We start from the raw sequence: 6,305 nt of genomic DNA, 5'->3' as shown, positions 1-6,305 counted from the left end.
CCCCGCGAACGGCAGCTCCGGCCGGACGCGAGGACCCAGTCCGCCCCCTTCCCCGCTGCCGGTGCCCCCAGGCTCCCGCGTCCCCCACTGCTCCCGGAGGGTCCGCAGGGCCCGCGGGGTCACGCCCTGCCCCCCTCGCCCAACCGCCCCTCGTCCCCGGCTCGCCTGGCTCACTGCGGCCCACGCGGCCCGTGCGGGGACAGACACGCTCCGGGTGAACCCATTAAACCGACAGTTACTCACGCGTCTCGGCGTCCGTCTGTTGTGCGCGCCGCAGCCGCTCTCGGTGGAACCGGGTTTCGCTGCGGTTGAAACACCAGCGGCTCCAGGGTGGGCACAGGCGCAGCTCAGAGCCCGCTTGTTTGACCTAAGAAAGTGACGGCGCTCCGGGCGCTGGGTCCGTGGGTGAAGCCTCTGCCTTCGGCTCAGGTCACCGTCTCAGGGTCCTGGGATCGAGTCCCACGTGGGGCTCTCTGCTCGGCAGTGGGCCTATTTCCCCCAGCCCTGCCTGCCTCTCTGCCTGCTTGTGATCTCTCTCTGTCAAATAAATAAATAACATCTTAAAAAAAAAAAAGGGAAGGCGGTAGCACTCAGGTGCGTGTCCCAGACGCGGGGAGCCACCTGCAGACAGTCTCTCTCCTGTTGGCAGACAGAACGGTTGTTTTGTGTCAGCTTTTCACAGAGAGTGAGCGAGAGCACGGCTTCGGGGATCCTGACCTGACCCCGGCGCAGCCCCACGGGCGCCGCAGACAGCAGTGCTCTCAGTGGCATTTCGTGCCCCTGCGTGTGTGGGTCCATGGGGACTCAGCCCACCGCGGCACGGCCCAGCCCCTGTCCTCCCATGGGCCCCGGTGGCAATCTCCAGCAGGTGCCCCAGGATTTCCACTCGTGGGTTCCAGCCGTCTTCTGATCCCGGAGCAGGTTCCCCTGGAACCTGTACAGGAGGGACCTGCCCTCCTGTAATGTGCGCCCAGATCTCTCCCGGTGACTTCCACGGCAGTGCCCCCAGGCCGGCGTTTCTTTCACAGGCCGGTATCTCACTGTCCTGCTAAGTGAGGGCATGTTTTTCATCCTGGTGGCACAGCTGGGGGCCTGGGACGGTGGGAAGACAAGCAGCCCGGGAAATTACAGGGTTGAGCTCCAGCCGCTCTGCCGCACACAAGCTTTATTCCCGTGGCTTGTCTCCAAACCTCCCTGTCTCCGCACACGTGTGAGGCTCGCAGGTGACAGAGGGGGAAAGGTGTTGGAAAAGACAACGTGCCGTCCAAGTAAAAAACGTTATTATTTGAGAGGACTGCTTTTAAAATAAACACATCCAAGGGTAACCTGCATGGGAGTATCATCCCCTTCAAAGCTTTTGGGTCATCTGGAAGCTGGGGACTCGTTACATAAAAATTACTTGTTTTCTTCATTATTTCATACATCATCGTATTCACTTACTCATCCAACAACACGTCTGGACAAGTCCCAACGTACCAGGAACTGATTACGGAGGGGAGGCTGGGACAAAAAGACATAAAGGGCCGGTCCTTGACCTTGACCAGCTCATTAAGCTGTTAGAGGAAGCAGGCCACCAGTGAAGCCCCCGCCGTGGGCAGGGTAAGAATCGAGTGGTTGGGAGCAGCACCCAGGAAAGCCTCTCAGAAGACTTAGCTGAGCTGCCTCAGAAACGAGTCCTTTGAGTTCCATTGTCTCTTCGTGGTGTAAGGGCCTGCCCCTCCCAGAGGAACTTGCTTGTGGACCCGGATGTAGGGGCGGGGCAGGCCAGGTGGAGATGTCCAATCGGTGTGGCATGTGTATATCCACTAGGGTGAATTGCGATCTGATTGGCCACCTGTGTAGGGGCGGGGCTCAACCAACCGCATAAAGGTTGCTGTGCGAGGCAAGCAGGAGAGGAGGAGAGCTGTGGCGGGAGCAGAAGGAAGAGTTGGTGGGAGCTGAAGAGTAGACGGAGTGGAGAAGCTGTAACAGCTCTTGTAAGAGCTAGAACCACCGCCAGCGGTCCCGCCACCGGCAGTCCCTGCGCCCACAGTCTCCAGCCGCCTGCAGCCTCCAGCGCCTGCAGCCTCCAGCCGCCTGCAGCCCCACCTCTGGCGGCCCTGAGCTGCCGCCTGCAGCTTCAAGCCGCCTGCGGTCCTGCCTCCAGCGGCCCTGAGCCACCGCCTGCAGCTTCGAGCCGCCTGCAGCCTCCAGCCGCCTGCGGCCCCGCCTCCGGCGGTCCTGCCTCCGGCGGCCCCGAGCTGCTGCCTGCAGCTTCGAGCCGCCTGCGGTCCTGCCTCCAGCGGTCCTGGGCCGCCGCCTGCAGCTTTGAGCCGCCTGCGGCCCCGCCTCCGGCGGTCCTGCCCCCGGCGGCCCCGAGCTGCTGCCTGCAGCTTCGAGCCGCCTGCGGTCCTGCCTCCAGCGGTCCTGGGCCGCCGCCTGCAGCTTTGAGCCGCCTGCGGCCCCGCCTCCGGCGGTCCTGCCCCCGGCGGCCCCGAGCTGCTGCCTGCAGCTTCGAGCCGCCTGCGGTCCTGCCTCCAGCGGCTCTGAGCCGCCGCCTGCAGCTTCGAGCCGCCTGCGGCCCCGCCTCCGGCGGTCCTGCCTCCGGCGGCCCCGAGCTGCTGCCTGCAGCTTCGAGCCGCCTGCGGTCCTGCCTCCAGCGGCCCTGAGCCACCGCCTGCAGCCTCCAGCTGCCTGTGGCCCCGCCACCTGCAGCCTCCAGCCGCCTGCAACTTCCAGTGGCCCCGAGCCACTGGTGCCCCGCCTTCAGCAGCCCGGAGCTGCCAAGATACCAGCGGTCCAGCAGTCCAGTGGTCAGCAGTCCTGACACCTGCAGCCCCTAGACACCAGTGGTCCTGAGACACCAGCAGCCCTGAGATGCCAATGGCCCCTAGCCGCCAGCAGCCTCGCTGCAAAATGTCTCACCACCCCAAGCCCCGAGTGGCCTTGTCTGCAGCGGTGGCTTCCTCTGGGTGGCAGCCTTGTCAGAGTGGCATCGTGGGGAGCAGAGTCTGTGTCATCCGGGTTGTCCTCCTTGTCATCGTTCCTGTCATTGTTGTCTCTTCGTCGTTGGGAGCGGCCTGATCCGGGAAGCGGCCTTGTCCAGAATGGCCTCTTCTTGGGAGCGGCCTTGTCCAGGGAGCAACCTCATTGAGCAGCAGCCTTGTCTTGGGACTGGCCTCTTCTTGGGAGTGGCTCCAGTCATGGAACGGCCTCATCTGCGGAGTAGCCTCATCTAGGGCAGCCTCGTCTGGAGCGGCCTTCTTGGGAGTGACCTTGTTGGGATCATCGTCGTCGCCTTTTCGTAAGAGATAGTCCTGACAGGTCAGTTTGATTCTTGATGCTTGGTGCAAAATAAAGTTTTGCTTGACCTTTGCTTTGTATCAGTCTCCTTCCTTTGATCTCGGACCCTAACATTTGGAGGCTCGTCCGGGATCAAACGATGAGACCTGAACCAGAATTGGAATTTTTAGGAAAAGCCTCCGGAGGTATTGGGATCTGAGGTATTGAGGATTGGAGGTATTGGGATCGGAAGCATTGGGATCTGAGGTATTGGGGATCAGAGGTATTGGGATTGGAAGTATTGGGATCCTATCTGTCTGGTTGGAGCTCCAGGGTATAGCCCACCAGGGAGAAGCTGGATGCAGCCATGCTCCCCAGGGCTAGAGTGGATGCAGGGACGCCCCATCCCTCTGCTGATAGATTGACAGGGGGTTTGAGTCCCCCTGGGTGGTCCCAGGGGGTACGAGTCCCCCTGGATGGTCAGGGGATTTGAGTCCCTGTGGGCAGTCGGGGGGTTTGAGTCCCCCTGGGCGGTCCCGGGGGGTTCGAGTCCCCTGGACAGTCGGAGGGTATGAGTCCCCTGCCAGTTGAGGGGGTTCTAGTCCCCCTGGGTGGTCGGGGGGTTCGAGTCTCCCTAGACAGTCGGGGGGTACAAGTCCCCTGCCTCCCCTTGGACAGTTGAGGGGTTCGAGTGCCTTTAGGCGGTTGGGGGATAAAGATAGCCCCCACCAGTGGCAAGTTCTGGGTAAGAATCACTGGGTCTGCAGTTGTTTTTGTCTGGTTCTTTTGTTGTCTATTGTGTGGTTTGTTGTGTTTGCAGGGGACCAAGAAAGTTCCTCCCCCAGTAGCAGGATGGGGGCCTGGATGAGGGCCACTGGGGTTGTGGTTGTTTGTTGTTTTTGTCTTTTTGTTGTCTATTGTGTTGTTTGTTATGGTTGAAGGAATGTGGCAAGCAGAGAGTAAGGGGATGCTGGCTTTCATCTCTCTGTTCCTCATAATAGATGTGGGGCTTCTCCCTCACTCATTTCGTGTGTTAAAGGGCTATAATGAGCCAACTGGAGTTAGTCAAATGCCAGGTTGAGGTGTCTAATGCTGATGCTCCTTAGAGCCGGGCATGGAATATGAGTGCCTAGTGGGCCACTTTCGGTAAGCAGAACTGGCACTGGGGGATGAACCGACCTCGAGACAGACTTTAAGGAATATTCCCAAGCAGCTGCTGAAACTTCTTTTGTTTGGGGAAATTCCTTGCCTTCTCTGGCCCAACGTGGACTGCCTAGCCCCTCCCCCTTGCTGGCAGGGAAAGCATGGCATCTGAAGTGGAATGGGCCCAGGTGGAACATGAGGTCTGTTGGTGAAGGGATGGCTGGGCTGATGGTTAACTGTCTCAAGGTTTTAATGAGTAATTGTTAAAGTGGCTTCCAAAGTCTTTGGTAACCTGAAACTGTGAAGGGTTGCTTGAATGACAAATGGAGTTAAATTTGTTGGACATCTAGATTTTAACCAAATGGAATGAAGTGCTAGGGCGCTGGTTGCTGAAACTAGGTTTGTACTTTTGAAATCTGCTGGTGAACACGTTCTGTGCTTAACTGATTGATAAATTTGCCATCTAAAGAATTCTGTTGTAACAACTCACAATTGGTTTATATTTAGTCTTCAGTAGAGGTTAAGGTATTTCTAAGAGTACAGAATTCTGTTAAGTGTAATTAAGACTGATGGAAATGAGAAAAGCAACTCTGTATGTAAAAAGTAGGCAATATGTAAAAGTTTGAATCTGAAGAGTGCCTGACTGTGTGAATGTATCTCTATGGCTCCACCGCTTCTGCTATGGAGTCTGAATGGACTGCACCCTGAATCTCACAGGGCGTCATCTGGCATAATGGTCATCTACTCCACAGAGTAGCCTGGTCCAGGGTTTATACGGACAGACCTTAGATAAGATGGTCCTAAGTTCCCGCAAGGGACGTGAGCAGGACAGCATCCAGGGACAGCCCTGCTCCGATGGCAGAGCAGACCATGGCTGTTCTCTCTGGGCTCCTCCACCCAGAATCTGGGAGATGGAACAGGGGAAATTCTGTGCAATGAATTTGGACTCTGGCTCAGCACCCAGCAGAGGTGTGTAGGCTCAAAGGTGTGCCTACGTGCCTTCGTCCATCGTCAGGAACGTGGGATCAGTAGCCGGCAGCAGGGCCGGGTAGCCTCCCCTTGCTGAGTGTTGCTGCTCCTGGGAGCACAGCCTGGGGAGTGGGCGGTGTGGGTTCAGGTGAGGCAGCACTGCTGCCAGGTGGCTGATACCCCCATGCTAGAACATGCATGCCCATGAGCCTCAGCACCTATGTGTTGGTTTTCAGACCTAGGAAAATGAGAGTCTGAGGGTCCACTTTGAGTCTAGGAAGCCATCTTCCAAGGGGAAGAAAACTCTCCAAGGGGAAGAAGAAGCTCCATGAGCTGCCTGTCCCTCTTCTCTGATGTCTGGACTTGATGGATCACACAAGGGCCCATGGGAGGAGCTCGGGAGTCAAGGCTTCAAATCTTGGCCATCAGAGGCTGCCAGGGACCTGTCCCGAGTGATACACGTGCAGCTGCTGGCACGTTCCTGAATATGCTGGCTCTCTGCAGCCTCTGCATCTTTGAACGACATGTCCATCTGTCTGAAACCTCATTCTGTTCCAAGCACTTAGAAATCCTCCACTACCTCCTCCTCTGTACAGAATGGGTATGACCACAAGGCATCAGTAGCCCAAGAAGGCAGGGGGGCCAATGTAACTGTGAACAAGAGAGATATGGTAGCTAACCAAGCCTGGACAGATTAAGGTAACAGTAGGGTATGAGAAAGTTCAGCTTCCTCCAGCAAGGGGAGGACGGTTCCATGTTACACAGGGTGTCGCGTACACTCATCTGAGAATATCGGGTAAGAACCCTATGATTGTCTATGGCCATACTACCCTGAACGCGCCCGATCTCGTCTGATCTCGGAAGCTAAGCAGGGTTGGACCTGGTTAGTACTTGGATGGAAGACTGCCTGGGAATACCAGGTGCTTTCGCTT

The 6,305-nt window shown here is 57.6% G+C and overlaps 1 pseudogene; it reads left to right on the top strand.

The window, feature by feature from the left end:
- The first annotated feature begins 6,186 nt into the window (after window positions 1-6,186).
- Window positions 6,187-6,305, top strand: LOC122918897 (annotated as a pseudogene).

The sequence above is a fragment of the Neovison vison genome, chromosome 10, assembly GCF_020171115.1.
Source record: "Neovison vison isolate M4711 chromosome 10, ASM_NN_V1, whole genome shotgun sequence".
NCBI classification, from domain to species: Eukaryota; Metazoa; Chordata; class Mammalia; order Carnivora; family Mustelidae; genus Neogale; species Neogale vison.
Note: the sequence above shows the minus strand (reverse complement) of the source record. Positions and strands in the feature narration are given on the sequence as shown.